The sequence below is a fragment of the Pristiophorus japonicus genome, chromosome 11 (genome assembly GCF_044704955.1).
Source record: "Pristiophorus japonicus isolate sPriJap1 chromosome 11, sPriJap1.hap1, whole genome shotgun sequence".
Classification (NCBI taxonomy): Eukaryota; Metazoa; Chordata; class Chondrichthyes; family Pristiophoridae; genus Pristiophorus; species Pristiophorus japonicus.
In genome coordinates, this window is record NC_091987.1 from 44,373,967 (window position 1) to 44,392,909 (window position 18,943).

The following is an 18,943-nucleotide window of genomic DNA, read 5'->3' on the forward strand; positions in this document are numbered from 1 at the left end:
CGTACAGCCTATGGAGTTTGGGGCCATAAAATGGAAATTAAAAGGACAACACCGGTACTTATAGGGCTGGGTCCACATGAACTAATCACGCCGGTCTGGATAGGCCCAATAGATCAACCCCTTTTGGGAATGGACGTTCTAATCCAAATAGATTCATCGTTGCATTTCGAGGATGGTCGGGTGACATGGTCAATTAGAACTTTGAAGAAAGAAGAATTGAAGGAACACCCGATATGGGCTAAAGATAAGAACGATTGTGGCCTACTCCAGATGGAGCCTGCGTCATTTACAGGGACCAAGCCTCCATGCACTAAACAGTATCCCATCAGTCCAACTGCCATCGCGGGAATCTTACCGGTTATTCAGCAATTGGAGAAACAAGGGGTGCTTATTAAAACGCATAGCTCCTCCAATAGCCCCGTGTGGCCGGTACAGAAATCTAATAAAACTTGGCGTTTGACTGTCGATTATAGGAAAGCTAACCAGTGTATTGATCAAAAAGCTCCTTTGGTCGCAGATCCCTCCACCATTTTTAATGCCCTCAAACCGGAACATAAATATTTCTCGGTTATAGATATGGCCAACGGATTTTGGTCAGTGCCTCTGGCACCGGAGGTTCGACAGTGGTTTGCTTTCACTGTCCAAGGACAACAGTATACTTGGACCCGGTTACCGCAGGGTTTCCACAACAGCCCTACGGTATTCCACATGGCTTTACAAAGCCATTTGCGAGAATTACCTCCCCTGTCATCCACAGTCATCCAATATGTAGACGATATCCTGCTCGCTTCAAACACGGAAGAACAGCATGAACAAGATTTACGAGCTTTGCTGGATCACCTTCGGCTGAAAGGACATAAAGCCAGCATCAACAAAGCACAAATATCCCAAGAAGAGGTTGTATACCTGGGACAAAAGATTTCACAAGGAAAGAGAGAACTTACCCAGGATAGAACTGCAGCCATTCGGGCTGCTAAAAAACCCACCACTATTCAGGAACTAAGGTCTTTTTTGGGATTGTGTAACTTTAACAGAAATTGGATTGACTCCTTCACACAGCTTGCTCAGCCATTGAATGATATTTTAAAGGGGAAACATGCCTCTAAAGAAGCCATCACCCTCACTAAAGAATAGCAAGAGGCCTTCCTGAGTTTGAAAAAGGCTTTGTATTCGGCACCGGCTCTGGGAATCCCCGACAGTGGTAAGCCATTTACCCTGTTTGTTCATGAGAAAGAAGGATATATGACAGCTATACTGACACAAGAACATGGGGATTGGCAAAGACCTATTGGCTATTATTCGGCAAAACTGGATGCGGTAGCCCTCGGATGGGGAAATTGCCGAAAGGCCATGGAAGCTACATGTCGAGCGGTAATGATCACTGCGGGTCTAGTCCTCGACCAAAAGCTGATTGTCAAGTGTCCCCACACCGTACACGCTTTGCTGTCTATGAATAGAATGTCTCAGGTGACAGCAGCAAGATGGACCCGCTGGACAGCAGTTTTGGAAGCTCCTAATCTCCATATCGTCCGGGCCAGCCCGGTTAATCCCGCAACTATGCTCCCGATGTCAGAATCGAGGGAGCAAGAGGGGGGAGAATGTGAAGAGCATGACTGCGTGGAGATTTTAAAAGAAACAGAAGAAGCAGCCTTAGCAGCAGAGGAGCCTCTGCACAACCCAGACCTCATCCTGTTTACAGATGGTTCCTCCTTTGTTGACAATGGTACCGGAAAAGCAGGATGGGCAGTTACAACTTTATATGAGGTAGTGGCAAAAGGATGTTTACCCTCAGGAACGTCAGCACAACAGGCCGAGTTACATGCCCTGTCAGAAGCATGTCGAATAGCAGAAGGGCAGACAGCTAATGTCTACACAGATTCGCGTTATGCTTTTGGAGTCGCTCATGACTTTGGTATGTTATGGCGGAAAAGAGGATTCCTCACTGCTGCTGGTACACCTATCCGAAATGGAAAAGAAGTCCGAGACTTACTGGAGGCCATACAATTACCTCAGGAAGTGTCCATCCTGAAGTGTAAGGCCCATACCAAGGAAAATACCACAGAAGCACAGGGAAATGCCCTAGCCGACCAGGCAGCTAAAGATGCCGCCTCACAGGGCGTTCCTCCAGAAGAACCAACACAGATGTGCAGATTGAAAGCACTCAGGTCTCTGACACGAGACCTTCAAACAATGCAAGGCGAGTGCTCCCGAGAGGAAAAATGGACAAGGATCGAGGCAGGAATGAAGCTATGCGAAGATGGTGTCTGGAGACAAAGAGTTACCGACAAGCCAGTCGCGCCACAAGCGCTTATGCCTTTTTTAGCCCAACAGATCCACTCGAGGGGACACTTGGCCTCACAACAGATGACGGCACAGTTCCAGAAAAGCTGGTGGGGTCGGGGATTTAAAAACATGCCCAGCTGGTAACAGACCGCTGTGTGGTCTGCCAGAAAAATAATTCTGGACCCATCACGGTAATGCCCCAACTGAGGCCCCCTGCCCCTGTCGGACCATTCCAGCATCTGCAGGTTGATTATATATCTCTTCCTTCATGCCAAGGATACACTAACATTCTTGTCATGGTCGACAGATTCTCTAGATGGGTAGAAGCTGTCCCAACTAAAAGAGCCACAGCCAATCACACTGCAAAGGTCTTGTGTAAGGATTACATTCCCCGATGGGGAGTCCCGAGTAGTATTGACTCAGATCAGGGAACACACTTCACAGGTGCTGTCTGCCAAGAAGTCTGTAGGTTACTGAACATTACGTGGGATTTACACTGTCCTTATCATCCACAATCATCAGGACAGGTAGAACGAATGAATCGAACTCTGAAACAACGGATTGCCAAATATCACCAAGAAGGAACACCATGGCCCCAGGCACTACCAATGGTGCTATGTAGCATTAGGGCAACCCCGAACAGAACTACAGGTCTAAGCCCATTTGAAATTATAACAGGAAGACCCATGTCGCTGCCAGGAACTATCGATTTACGGAAAGCTGATGTTCACTTAATGAGTGACACTCTGTTATCATACTGTCAGAACTTAACCAATGCTATTAGTTCTGTTTCCCGACAGGTATCGGCAGCTTGGGGTAATCCACCCGAAGGAGGACACGACATCATCCCGGGAGTCTGGGTCTATGTGAAAAAGTTGCATAAAGAACCTTTGGGTGCCAAGTGGGAGGGACCTTATCAAGTGTTATTGACCACCCAGGCAGCTGTTAAAGTCCAAGGAAAGAAAGCCTGGATCCACGCTTCACACGTTAAACGAGCACCCGTAACTGAAGCTGAAATCGAATAAGGACAATTACATTTTGCGAAAATGTATAAATTTACTGTTGTATTGATTGTAGGTATTCTAGGCATAGGCCTACTTCTTACTAGCTGACCCTCTGCACCAAAGGGAAATAGTAGGGTAGCAAAGGAATTACATGTAAATATCTTTTACTTTTATATTGCTTGTTTATGTTATGCTTAAGGAAAGGTGGTTTACTGGTTGAATTAAGATATTGATTTGGATTAAATTGGAATAAGGTTAATTAACCTACTAAAACCAGACTTCCATTGTGGCCACGATAGAACTCGGGTTGGTGTAAATTTGTGTGGAAGCTACTAGTCCGGACATGTGGTGAAACACATCAACAAATTTTAGAAGGAAACTCTATTAACATGTATGAAATTATTTTGTAGAATGTTTAACCAGTGATACCTGATGTTTTATGATTCAGTTTGTGAAAGAATCAAAGGGGGGATTGATAGAGTATTCAAACAGGCTCATTTAGACAGACTGTGAAAATTCACAGACCCCCAAGTCAAGGCTGCTACGTGCTGCTCAGCATGTTGCATTAACTCATCAATCAACGTGACATTTTCGGACCTTGGGTAGCAAGCCAATAAAACGTTAAAAGACTTTCAATTGAGCCAATAAGGTCAAAGAAGGCGAGTTCTTTTCTGTAAATTGATCCAGGTATAAAGTACAGCCATTTTGACCATGTGTCTCAGTAAGAACAAAGACCTGGCTTGAAGCCAAGCAGTTTGTTACTCTCTGCCGATTAAAAAGTTAAAACTACCATCGGAGTTCGTATTTCATTGGAAATTAAGAGATCTAACAAACGCCTTAATTTTAAAATTCTCATCCTTGTTTTCAAATCCCTCCCTGTCTCTGAAACCTCCTCCAGACCTCTGAGATAACTGCACTCCTCCAATTCTGGCCTCTTGTGGATCCTTGAATTTAATCACTCCACCATGCCTTCAGCTGCTGCAGCACTAAACTCAGGAATTCCCTCCCTAAGCCTCTCCGCCACTTTACCTCTCTGTCCTCCTTTAAGACGCTCCTTAAAACCTACCTCTTTCAGCAAGCTTTTGGTCATCTGCCTTAATATCTCCCTATGTAGTTCGGTGGGAAATTTTAAAACATAAGAACATAAGAAATAGGAGCAGGAGTAGGCCATTTGGCCCCTTGAGCCTGCTCAGCCATTCAAGCTCATGGCTGATCTGATCATGGACTCAGCTCCACTTCCCCGTCTGCTCCCCATAACCGTTTACTCCCTTATCGCTCAAAAATCTGTCTACCTCCGCCTTAAATATATTCAATGACCCAGCCTCCACAGCTCTCTGGGGCAATGAATTCCATAGATTTACAACCGTCTGAGAGAAGAAACTTCTCCTCATCTCAGTATTCTAAGACTATGTCCCCTTGTTTTAGTTTCCCCTATGAGTGGAAATATCCTCTCTACATCCACCTTGTCGTGCCCCTTCATTATCTTATAGTTTCAATAAGATCACCTCTCATTCTTCTGAACTCCAATGTGTATAGGCCCAACCTACTCAACCTATCCTCATAAGACAACCCCCTCATCTCCAGAATCAACCTAGTGAACCTTCTCTGAACAGCCTCCAATGCAAATATATCCTTCCTTTAATACAGAGACAAAAACTATACACAGTACTCCAGGTGTGGCCTCACCAATACCCTGTACAGTTGTAGCAGGACTTCTCTGCTTTTATACTCCACCCCCAATTTGCAATAAAGGCCAACATTCCATTTGCCTTCCTGATTACTTGCTGTACCTGCATACTAACTTTTTGTGTTTCATGCACAAAGACCCCCAGGTCTCTCTGTACTGCAGCACTTTGCAATTTTTCTCCATTTAAATTATAATTTGCTTTTCTATTATTTCCGCCAAAGTGATAACCTCACATTTTCCCACATTATACTCCATCTGCCAAATTTTTGCCCACTCACTTAGTCTGTCTATATCCCTTTGCAGATTTCTTGTGTCCTCCTCACAATTTGCTTTCCCACCCATCTTTTGTTTATAACATTCCTGTTATGTCCATAATAAAGTAATGTGATTGAGTACTGTAGACATGAGTACGTGTGACCTTAGTCTCTTTATTCTAACTCCAGAGTGTTGGTACAGAATGGGAGGCCTGCTTATATACAGTGCTCCAAAGGGATGCTGGGATCCCTTGGGACTCCAACAGATATGCCCTCTGGTGGCGGTAGAATGCTGGTTACATAGAGTTGCATACATAACAGTTCCTGTGAGGCGCTTTGGGACATTTACTACATTCCAGGCACTGTATAAATACATGTTGTGTTGTTTATTCTCAAATATTTAACAAAACTAGAGTAGCAAAATAAACACTCCATACCACAACTGTTGTAGGGCACTTTCAATGGCAAAGGCACCAGCTGAATATATGTATGCATGTATGTATGTGTAATATGGTAGCCAGATGTAAAATGGCTGCCAGGGATTCCGCAAAGCACTAGGGGAATTCAGCTAACAGTTAGCTTGACTACATTTTTGGGTAGCTGATGACACTGCAGTTCCGTGTACAGGAACACTGGAAAGGGCGAGCTCAGCAGAACATCCTTAATCAACAAACCACAGACAAGATGTCCTCGCAGAATACTGAACAAATAAATTCTTGTGACTGTGTAAGGATAAGGAGGTTAGGCGCAAGCAGAACCCAAGGACAGTAGAGATAAGGGGGTCTGGAGAATATCACGAGGCCATGAATAAGCCCCAGCTAAAACATGAGATGATCACGCAGTCCCCTGGTGCCTGGGGGTCAATTCCATTGGCCCAGTGGAATCAATTTGTAATCGTTATGATTGGATTGTGTCCAGCCGACATGGGCTGAGTAATTGTAATGAACTATTGTAAAACATATAAATATCGATGAATTTCTTTGTTCGGTGGAGTGGAGTGCCTGGAGTTGAACCAAAGGCTCTCTCCCCGCTGGCGTAATAAAGGCCGTTTTGGCGTTGGAACCGACCCAGAGTGTCGAGTGATTCTTCCAGGAAAATATTCGCGCTAACAGTGGCATAGTCGGCAGGATCCGAAGTCGCTGGACGCCCTTGGAAAAACCGGGTGAGTATAAAAAAAAGTATTATAAAGGGTGTTGAAGGTGGATGCCGGTTGAACATGAGGAGACGGTCTAATATCTCAAACGCCTAGCCTGAGCCTGAATTAAGAAGACTTTTGTCCCACGTGACGGCCAGGAATTAAGTAGGTGTAGGGAACACACTTAGATTGTGGGATCATGATACCGAGCGACATCTCCCGGACCCAGTAGTGTAATTTGAAAATATACCCTGGGGACCAAGCGGTGCACAGCGACCAACGGAAACCAAACCTGTGAACAGGGTCGGACCAACAGACAAAACAGTGGTAGGTGGTCGTTAAGGAGGCATAAGGCACTGCGGGAATTGCTTAAACGTGTTTTAAGAATTGTATAAGTTTGTGTAATAGCAGAACTTGTGACCTGACAGTAGCCAGGAGACGGTCTACTACAAATTACGCGAGGTAGAAAGCGGACCTCTGAGAGTAGATTCCCTAACGGTTCTAGTCCTACCCAGGAATGGCCAATAAAGCAAATAACCTCGAGTGGGGACAAGAAGGGTCCCTTACCCGCCGCTTGGCGGAAAAACAAAAGAAACTAATTGAGAAGATGATTAAGTCATGATGGGACCCCCAGGATCCGCCAGCAAATCAGTGGGAATGGTGGGAGAAGGAAAAGAAAGATAAAGATGAAAAGGCTGTGGTCTTGATACTGCAAGCCCATGTAAAATTAACAGAGGAAGTAAATCAATATGTAAGAAATTAAAAAAAACCTGATAGTGATTATCTTAAGTGAAGTATGGATCCAAGAATAGAGCCAGCTAAACAATAAACTTTGTTGAATGAAAAGAGACTTTTGCGAATGTCTGTCTAGGAATAAGATAAAGAACAGAGAAGGGAAACTGTAATGCCTTTAAAAAAAAAAGAAGCCTGTGTGGGTGTGTCGAGGCTGCAGGCTTGGGAAGTAAGGTCCCATTTTTCCTTTGTGTAAAACCTTGACGCGAAAGCTTCTAGCTCAGTAAAGAGATTTTTACACATGCTGCGTCAGAAGCTAAAGCTTAAAAAAAATTTAATTTATGAGATACTGTATCACAAAATTGAAGTTACAGAGCAAAAGATTCAAGTTTTTGATCAGCTTCTAAAACAGAAGTTAGGCAAAAAAAAACAATATTACCATATTTGACATTTTGTAATTCAACAATGAATATAAATTCTACAAAAGGGGAGCAGAAATTAGGATGGGAACAGTGAAGAATTAATTTTGTTGTGAAGGTTTCAAGTACCACTGGTTAAGAAAAGGCACAACAAAATGCGATACATTTAAAACAAAATGTTAAATCTGATCTCTTTAAAAAAAAGAAATAAAACGAAAAGGTTTAAAAAAAGATGTAACGTACTAAATAAGTGCTGAAAAAAATGTGTTTGCGATGGAAAAAGACATAACTTACTAAATACTGTTGATGTTTGCTGTGAAAAAGATATTGGTTTAATTGGGAAAAGGAAAAAAAATTGGAAGAGGTAAAAGACACTCTACATTGATAATGATTTTAAATTACGAGAAAGTTTCACTGCAATTTGCAAAGATTTCCAGAATAGATGGTGTTTATCAAGAAAAGTCCCGAACAGTCTAAACAATCGGGAGGGTTTTGAAAATAACAAGGAGAAAAGATCTAAGCTATGCGAACTCAGCAGAGAGATAAATAAAACACAAGATTTTCCCAGTGAACGGGACCGTAAAAAAAAAAACGAAATGTTGGGATGTATACAGCTTGTGTGAAAATTGTATTTCAGTAAACAAAATAGCTATTAAAAATGTGTGCTCTCATTTTTTTTTAATCTTTGGCAAGTACTTGAATTAGAAGTTAAGAAAAAATTGGAGTTTAATCTAAAATGCTGTCTTTCCCGATGAGAAGAGTTTTATTATGACCACTTTACTAATGATTTATGCTGTTTTAACAGATTCCTAATTTATAAGCACGTTTTGAAGGCACAAAGATTTGGATGATTACGTGAAGTCACGTAATGACATCAGACCTTCTTACAAACCTGTAAAGGAGTTAGCCTTTTCCATTGACAGCTGTTTTACACTGGACCTTACTAATTTGAATTTCTTAATAAAATAAAGAAGACTCACCTGACAGACAGAGGAAATGGTGGGGTAGTCAGAATAAAACTAAAACAAACTAGCTGGTCAAGAGTTAAAAGCTAAGATAAATAGGCTGGAAGAGATTTTAAAAAACGGGACCAGACGGATAGTGCAGTGCGCAGTCATAGCATCATCACCTATGGCAATAGAGCCAATGTACCCCACGGAGGGTAAGTGGAGTCCACAAACCCAACCTAACAGTAAACCAGACTGGGATGTTTGGAGGAATAGTGGTGGCATTGGTGTTGATTGGAGTTTGGATAATATTTAGATGGGTCATCGTGCAGGCTCGAGCACAGCAGGCTCAAATGCAAAATCGACGGCAGCCCAGACAGGGACATGAAGTGATAGAGATGGTACGACTATAAATAATATGGATAACCTAACCCTTGCCTCCGATTCCACAGAGTGACCATGACACAAGTAGACCAGAACCTAACACCTGGTGACGACCAGGCTATCTGTTTAAAATTTGCAGATAAAACACTCACCGAGATGGGACCGCAGTGGCGACTTTGACTCTGGGGACTCATGATACTGGAAACCTTAAAGCCCACGCAAGCACTGGATAATACAGACGGATTATGAGAGATACAGCACACGCAGGAAAGACACAACTACATGAACTATGGGGTTTTGTTTACTTTGACTGACGAAATATGCATTCCAGCAGCCAAGGACTGGAGCAAGGACAGAACTTATTTTAATGTGGCTGCAAGTGAATCTGGATAAGAATAGAGTATGTGTGCAATGTTCCACGGGTACAAGGAGCAGTTGCATTAGACGAAGGGAGGCCAGGGGGCCCGATGAATGTATCTTTGGAATAATTTGCGCGCCTCCTGCCCAGCCACAACCGTTAGTCACCCACAAAAAGGGGGCGGGGCTTTGTGGATACTATGAGGAGGTAGAGGCTGCCGCAATATTGTTGTATGTATGTGCCTCACCCCCTCCGACACCGCGCCCCATAAGAACCACCACACTGCCCATGGAATTGCCATGTCCAACAATTACAAGGGGACCGAAAATGGGATTGTGCTGTCCAACGAGGGTGAACTATTGTATGATAATGTTAAACATGAAATTGTGCGTGTCCTGATCAATATTTCAGGTATACAAATGCCAGAATATTGTACAGAGCAGGCAAGAAAAATGTATAATGTATTAAGTAAGGTTATAATGCAGCAGGCTGCCGATGCCATGGGCGCCAGTAGATTCCGAGGACAGGAGCAAGTTCATAGGACCAAGAGGGGAATAGTTAATGATGCTGCTACCAGTTTTAACACCGGAACCTCCATAGTAAATTCACTGGATATACAAGGGCTAAACGAAAAGGTGGAACAACTTAAAGGGGTGATGAAAGGACTATTAGAACGTGCAGAGCAAAATCAGGAAGATCAAGTTAATAGATACGACACAACCTTGATCAGATCCAAAGGGGGGAGTTGCCAGACTGGATAGACAGCCCACATCTGGCTCAGTTGGTCAAACTGAAGGGGACACTGGATAATTGCACTCTGAAGGGACTAACCAGAGTATACCCAGTGATCCCAAACTGCCTAATGGGCAAAGCTGCCAGAATGGGAATAGCCCTGATGATATCTATAGTCACACAAGACTCAGGACCGTTTCCCCTTTATCAACTGGAGAATATTGGGATCATACGGGAAAATACCTCTCTCCATTACTATCTGACCGCAGTCTCTGCTATCCGCAGAGACAACACACTCTATGGGATCTCTCTGACAGGATGCAAGCAGACGGGTGACATTACGGTGTTCCCTCACCTGGTGGGACAGGGAGAACTAGACGAGTGTGGATTTAATCCAACCGATGGATGCGTATTGGAAATAGTACCTGCCCCCACACATTTTGCCAGAGCAGGTTACGGGGGCAAAGGGAAATACTGTGTCTCTACCACGGCACATTCATATCGGTACAATGGCTTACAATGCCAGATCTCGCAACCAAACTTTTGCTTCACACCCCTACGACCCATCACATTATCCAGGTTACACGCCAAGGCACCAAAATCATTAACGCCATCGATCAGCTCCACGATCACCTGCAGGATTATGACGAGCCAGAGCAAGGCCCTATCCCACATTTAGTTGAAGTATTAAAGGAACTAAGACTCAGAGTAGGCCAGTCTGTCAGACTCTACCACCAACTACAGACAAATATTGAAATACTGGAGAAGGATACTGACCAAGAGTTAAAAAACCAGAGTTGGTGGAGGAGGGTCTGGAACTGGGGGATGAACGTAAACATCCACCTCTGGATTCGAATAATATCACACATACTGATAGGGATACAGCTGGTCTTAGCACTAACATGGGGCATCATGGCATGTCGATCCTACATGCATTATGCGCGACAAAGGAGTATCAGAACAAGGGCTCAAGTAAATAAAGAGACTTGTCCAGCAGAGGGACAGGGGAATCTGAACCATATCAATTTGATCTAAGCAACTGGGACTTCTGAAACCACGTGACTGGCCAGCATGTTGAGGCAGGAAGTACCAGGTGGTACATAAAAATATAAATAGAGTAACAAATTATGTTGTCGGTTAAAGGGGACTAGACTTAGTCCCTTACCAAAAGGGGGGATTGTTGTAGGGCACTTTCAACGGCAAAGGCACCTGCTGAATATATGTATGCATGTATGTATGTGTAATATGGTAGCCAGATGTAAAATGGCTGCCAGGGATTCCGCAAAGCACTAGGGGAATTCAGCTAACAGTTAGCTTGACTACATTTTTGGGTAGCTGATGACACTGCAGTTCCGTGTACAGGAACACTGGAAAGGGTGAGCTCAGCAGAACATCCTTAATCAACAAACCACAGACAAGATGTCCTCGCAGAATACTGAACAAATAAATTCTTGTGACTGTGTAAGGATAAGGAGGTTAGGCGCAAGCAGAACCCAAGGACAGTAGAGATAAGGGGGTCTGGAGAATATCACGAGGCCATGAATAAGCCCCAGCTAAAACATGAGATGATCACGCAGTCCCCTGGTGCCTGGGGACCAATTCCATTGGCCCAGTGGAATTGATTTGTAATCGTTATGATTGGATTGTGTCCAGCCGACATGGGTTGAGTAATTGTAATGAACTATTGTAAAACATATAAGTATCGATGAATTTCTTTGTTCGGTGGAGTGGAGTGCCTGGAGTTGAACCAGAGGCTCTCTCCCCGCCGGCGTAATAAAGGCTGTTTTGGCGTTGGAACCGACCCAGAGTGTCGAGTGATTCTTCCAGGAAAACATTCGCGCTAACAACAACCACATAACAATACTCACTGCATTCTAAAGAAGTAATTCATTGTATGATAAATGCCACATAAGTGCAAGTCTGTTTTTCTTCCTTTCTCTTATGAAAGCGACACACGCCCTCTATTAATTTCAACTTATTGGTAACCACATGTTTTGGCAATATTTAGCAATCATTGGCAACAATTGTGTTGTAACCAGAATGTTACCAGGGCTCCAAGGGTTAGATTTTGAGGATAGATTACATAAACTAGCCTTGTATTCCCGAGAATATAGAAGGTATAGGGGTGATTTGATTAAGGTTTTTAGGATTTTGAAAGGAATTGTTAGGGTAGATAGAGGGAAACTTTTTCTGCTGGTGTGGAAGTCTTGAACAAGGAGAAATAACCTTAAAATCAGAGCCATGCCATTCAGGAGAGAAGGTAGGGATATTTCCTCACCCAAAGGGTGATGGAAGCGTGCCAGACTCTCCCACAAAGCACAATCGACCTCAGACTTGAATTGTTTGAATTTTGCTAGCCAAAGGTATTGAGGAATATGTAGCCAAGGCGTTTGGATGGGGTTAGGATACAGATCAGCCACGATTTCATTGAATGGCAGAACAGGCTGGAGGGGCTGAATGACCTACTACTGTTCCAATAAAACTGAAACACAGTACTAAGGTCGTGATGTGGTTGAAATATTTTTAATATCTACATAGCCTGTAAAGAAGCCTACTTGGCTTTACTTGACATAGCAACTGAAGCAGTGAGCACATCAGTAATTGTATGCAGAGCTCAGAATTGTGGAGTTGTGCAAAGAAACAGATCCAACCCGCACTGAAACACTTATTATCTACTAACGCTTTAAATGGAGACCTTCACTATCAGTGTATTTTTCTTGGTTTATTTTGAAAGCAGTAATTACTTTCTGCGATTCTTTCGTTTTTCCTTGCCATTTGTCAGTCAAGACAATGAGCAAGTGAGCTGCTCCAGAGGAGTTGGCAGTTCTTTCTTTCAACCAGCTGTTAGAAATTAGGAGGAATCATTGCTGGAAGCAGTCTTCCTTTTACAAACAGTTACTGTAGTGTATGTAGATACCTTTAGCAAATGACTCCACGAAGCAGGGTATGATACTGAAACTGTGTAATCCTTTATTTTGCAGCTCCTCGAGTGAGCTGTGAGCTCCTCCTTAGGTCTCCAGCAGCAGCACCCTCTGGTGTACAGGCAAGGTGTGTACAGTGTAAGGGTACATTCCGTGTTGCATAACAGTGTTACAGACATCACACAGTAAACAGGCATGCATACACAACAACACTCCCCCCTAAGCATTTTTCATATCCTTATTGTCATGCCCAGGGAAGGTGATCAGTGGTGGGCTATGGGAGGTTGTGGTGAGGGTTGTGTGGTTGCCAGGTGTGACCCCTGTTCTTGAGGTTGGCTTCGTATGTTTCCCCTTCCCTCACACACAGACCGAGTAGGTGTCACTGTTGTGGGATCCCTCAGGGGGGTAGCCACGGCATCAGTGGGTGGTGTGTATACACTGTGATGTGGGTAGTTGTGGGGTGGTGGGCAGGGCCACAGGACTGGGTGGGCTCCTTGTCCACCAATTGGGATGAGGGTCAGGTCATCCCAGGGTTTGCCAGGGAAGCTGGAGGGTATTGGCCTCACGCTCCTGGTGTTGGCCCTGGTGGTCAGGGGTTGTAGGGCTGGTCTGGTGCAGGTTGCCATTGGTGGTGGCTGGGCTGCCCATTGACCACTATCCCTGTAGTGGGTGTGCTCCTACTGGCTGTGTGTGTCCTGCAAGGGGCATCACATTCGTTCCAAAGGTCCAGGCTACATGGTCTGGTAGCCTGCTGGACCTGGGGGACTCCTACAGGGGGATTCCATTGGCATCAATATGGTCCCTGTAGGACCCAATGTCCTTTGGCAGTATCCTACCAGTATACATGACACCTTGGCTCTGATCACACATAGTCAAGCCTGCATTATACATTCTAGCATTTGCATCACTTTTGGGTGTCCTGGTTTCAACAGACATGGTTACATTAGGCATGTCACATTCACTATCATTATTGTTAAGCATAATAAACTTGTTCTTAACCTTACTGACACCTGCATCTCATTAGTCATTAGTCACATTAGTTAAACCAGCATCACAATTCATTGCATACATTTTCATACTTGCACCCTTTAATTGCATCTTTAGCTTTAAAGTCCTTGTACTCAAATAGTTGAAACCGCCCCCTTAATTTTCTTTGGTTACCGGTCTCCTTTAAGGGAGCCTCCCAATCCGATTGGCGCCACGTGTCACTCCTCCAACGCTGCCCCTCGTGGTATGGCCGCGGCCATTTTGGTTACAGGTTCTGCTCCTCGTGGTGCGGCAGCCATTTTCTGGCTCTCCTGCAGGTAGGCTGTGGTGCTCTTTTCTTCCACAGGTTTGACCCTGGACGTTGGAAGTCCCTTTCTTTCGATGCTGTTCACCTCTTGGAGTCCTGCCCCGGCCCGGAAAGTGGAGTTTGGATCCTCAGTCTTGGAGATTTCGCCGTGGTGTTGTGGAGTCGTCACCGCGCCATCGAGCTGGACAGTGGAACCTCCGGATGCAGCGATGGATTCATGTTTGAGGCCGATTGCCAGGGACCAGAGGCCGTCGCCACTTCACCTGATGTGGACCGGGTTCATCCAATTCCTGCCCAGCAGCGTAGGACAGTCGCCAGCTACAATCCACAGGGGGAGTTTGTTCAACACGCCGCCCTGGGAGACCTGGACGTCCGCACTGCCAATGATTTGGATTTTACCTTTGTTGTAGGTGAGGAGCTGCGCCTGGACAGGAGACAGTTTTGGTCAATTGGCCAAAACTATCCAAAATTTTTCAAAGGTCGTTTGGCTCATCACAGACTGGCTCGCCCCTGTGTCGATTTCCATGGAGCCTGGGACCCCGTCGATGTCCACTTCCATCATCCATGGAGAACTTTCGGTGGAGCAGGTATAGATTCCATACTCTTCTTCCAGGGTTTGAGCAACTTCACCATCATCTGTGTTGGAGCCCGGGTGATCAGCCAATTCATCAGAGACATGGTGAGTACAGCTTTTTCTGCACATTCTTTGGAGGTGGCCTTTCTCTTTGCAGCCTTTGCATGCATAGTCTTTGTAGTGGCACTGGTGGGCCCTGTGGTTTCCTCCACAGCACTAACACGGGGCCATCCGGTTTTCCCCATGTGGCGGACTCAGGGTTGCTGGACTCGGGGCAGCCTTCCTGCCTTTTGAAGTATCCATGCGGTGCACTGCACTCGCCGATTTAGAGTCCTGGGTCAGTATTCGCTTGGAGTCGCCGGCCGAAACCATGTAGGCCTGACTCACTTGGATTGCTTTCTGTAGGGTGACCGTGATGTCAGCAGAGAGCAACTTGTACAGGAGGCCCTCGTGGCCGATTCCAATGACGAATGTGTCCCTTAGGGCTTTATTTAGGTGGTCTCCAAAATCACACGGAGCAGCTACTCTTCTTAGGTGTGCAGCATACTTAGCAATTTCTTGGCCCTCAGGTCGCCGCTAAGTGTAGAACTGGCTGTGAGGATGCTTTCTTTTGGTTTTAGTTGTTCCTGTATGAGTGTTACAAGTTCCTCATAGCTTTTGGTGGTTGGCTTCGCTGAGGCTAGCAAGTCCCTGAAGAGACAATGGATGGTGGACTCACAACTGCTAAGCAGGATGGCCCTGCGCTTGTTCGGTCGAGTAACCGGTGTGTTTCCATCCAGGTCGTTGGCTATAAAGAAGTGTTCCAATCTTTCCACAAAAGCGTACCAATCTTCCTCCTCTGTAAATTGCTGAAAGTTGCTGAGGTTAGACATGTTGAGTGTGTAGTTCGTGACCTCGTATTCCCGTCGCCAGTTGCAGTGTATGTAGATACCTTTAGCAAATGACTCCACGAGACAGGGTATGATACTGAAACTTTGTAGACCTGTAGTCCTTTATTTTGCAGCTACTCGAGTGAGGACACCAAGCTGTGTGTTCCTTTTTATACTGGGTTACCTGCAGTGTGCACGTAACCCTTAGGTCTCCAGCAGCAGCACCCTCTGGTGTACAGGTAAGGTGTGTATAGTGTAAGGGTACATTCAGTGTTGCATAACAGTGTTACAGACATCACACAGTAAACAGGCATGCATATACAACAGTTTCGAAGAAGCATGACTAATTTTAACATCTTTTTTCTTGTCTATTTCTTATGTTCTGGTACATACATTCACAATGCACACGTTCAGCATCAGTATGAAATAGAAACCTTCCCCCCAATTGTAAACTTGGAGCAAAAATTAATTGTCAAGGTCTGAACTGACTCCGAAATGTAGCAGAGCAAGACTCCATCATCCAGGAGTTTCACTCCACTTGTTTGCAGTGTTAGATCAGACCCAGACACCAGATTCAGGCTGCACTTACACTGGGCCCAAGTTTCGGGCCGCACCTAAAACGGTGCAGCCCGGACCTGGACGCCCGTTTTTCGTGCCACAAAGTGCGCCTAAAAAAAACTTATCTATTCTCCGGCTCCCTGCAGGCCCTCTGGAGCTCGGCGCGGCACAGCACGAGCTGTGGGGGGCGGAGCCAGGTCCCTGTGCTGAAAACAGTGCCGGGACCTCTGCACATGCGCGCTACAGTGGGCGCGCATGTGCAGTAGCTCCAGGTGCCCAAAACTGTGGGAGGGGCCCGAAGCACACAGCCCCTAGCCCTGGCCGAATGGCCTCACTGGGGCTGCGTGGATAAGGCTCCTCCTACCCGACCGGACCCGACCTGACCCCCACTCTCCCCCCCCGCCCCCCGCGGAGACTCGACCTCTGCTTCCCCCCCCGGCGACCCAACCCCCGCCCCCCCCCACCGGCGACCCGACCTCCGCGACTCCCCCCCCGGATCTCCGCGACTCTTCCCCCCCTCCGAGACCCCCACCCCCCCCCCCCGAGACCTGACGCCACCTACCTGCAAATCCAGCCCGAAGTCTTGGGCCCGGCTGTTCAGCCTCCTTCACTCCCTCCCTCCTCTCTCCTTCCCTCCCTTCCTCCTCTCTCCTTCCCTCCCTCCCTCCTCTCTCCTTCCCTCCCTCCCTCCTCTCTCCTTCCCTCCATTCCTCTCTCCTTCCCTCCCTCTCCTTCCCTCCCTCCCTCCCTCTGTCCCTCCCTCCCTCCCTCCTCTCTCCCCTCCCTCCCTCCCTCCACTCTCCTTCCCTCCCTCCCTCCCTCATTCCTCTCCTTCCCTCCCTCCTCTCTCCTTCCCTCCCTCCCTCCTCTTTCCTTCCCTCCCTCCATCCTCTCTCCTTCCCTCCCTCCATCCTCTCCCCCCTTCTCCCCCCCCACCCCCTACTCCCCCCCACCCCCCTTTTCCCCCTCCCCCCATCCCCCTTCTCTCCCCCACCCCCCTTCTCCCCCTCCCCATCACCCTCCCACCCCCCTTCTCCTCCTCTCCCTCCCATCCCCCTTCTCCCCCTCCCCCTCCCCCTCCCACGCCCCTTCTCCCCCTCCCCCTCCCACCCCCCTTCTCCCCCTCCCCTCGCTGTCAGAAACACAGACACTGACAGACAGAGAATGAGAGACACACACATAGACAGACAGAGAGAAAGAGACACTGACAGAGACACACTGGGGTGGCCGTCCCAGCATGCTGTTGGAGGACTCCCGGTGCTGCAGTCGGTAAGTAGAAAATGTTTTATTTATTGTTTTTTTTTTAAATTTTCATATTAATTTTTTTGGATTGATTTATTGGTTGATTTATTGATGTATTTAGCATTTATTATTGATGATGGCTCTTTATTTGTAAAACTGAAGTGTTTAATGTTTGTAAACTTCCCTTTAAACCCCGCCCCACCATTCCCTACGCCTGATTTGTAACCTACGCCTGATTTTCTAAAGTGTAGACAAGGTTTTTTTGAACGTACAAAAATCTTCACTTACTCCATTCTAAGTTAGTTTGGAGTAAGTTTTCATTGCCTAAGCTTTGAAAACAGGCGTAAGTGGCCGGACATGCCCCCTTTTGAAAAAAAAATTCTGTTCCAAAGTGAAACTGTTCTAACTGACTAGAACTGGAGCAAACTAAATGTCGAGAATTCAAATTTCTAAGATACTCCATTCTAAACCAGTTGCTCCAAAAAAACAGGAGCAACTCAGGCCGAAACTTGGCCCCAATGTAACTGCAGCTATGTGCCAAGCAAAACCACTTCATACTGACACTATAGTTGTACTTACTGATAACATCATTCAAGAAACTGTCTGGAAGTAAGTTACAATACTGACAACATAGAAAAGTTTAGTTAACCCTTGACCTGCCATATAAACTGGCGTGGGACTTGAACCAACAACCTTCCGACTCAGAGGCAAGAGTGCTATCAACTTTCATTTGCCTACAACTTATTAAAATATCTTGTGCCACAGTAACGGTCCAGGCTCTGGTTTGGCGCGTCAGTCATCTTTGCAACACACACGCTAACTTTCTGTTGAAGACGGACTGTGACCAGAGGCTCCGCGTCTCTTCCACACGCCGCCTATTTCCCAAGCAGCCTGGCTGTAGCTGCACAGTGTTGATCTGCCCCAGCGCTCCCCACACCTTGATTCATTTTTGGTTTTTGGGTGTTCACATTCTTCAGAAGGTAAATATCAAGTACAGAAGCTCTAAAGCAATCAGGAGATTAGAAGCAAATACTCTTAAAATTGAAATGTCAACCCCGCCTCTCCCAACAACTGAAATAAAATGGGTCACCCACCATATCATAGGCAAAGTACAAATGATCCAAGTGCAATGGGCTGTAGTGCATTATCTTCCAACACCTACAACTAACCACATTGGTGCCAACAGATTGCCTAGTACTGTTACAGCTAACTCAAAAGCAACTTTCACTAAAACCCAACAACCTGTTAACCTTTTATAAATTGCTTACAGGTTAATAATATTAAGTTATCTATTTTTTGTCAATACCAGGAGGTCTTCAGTGGTGCTGTTTACAGTACAGGGTCTGGGTGCAGCCAGGAAATGAAGCATAGGGTGGGGTAGTGACTGACTGGGTGGGGTAGTGACTGACTGGGTGGGATATTTACTGACTGGGTGGGGTAGTGACTGACTGGGTGGGGTAGTGACTGACTGGGTGGGGCCTGGGAGCAGAGCAGTCAGGTGGGAGCAGTAGCAAGATCAAGCCTGAGTTAAAGTAGGATCGGTTTCTTGG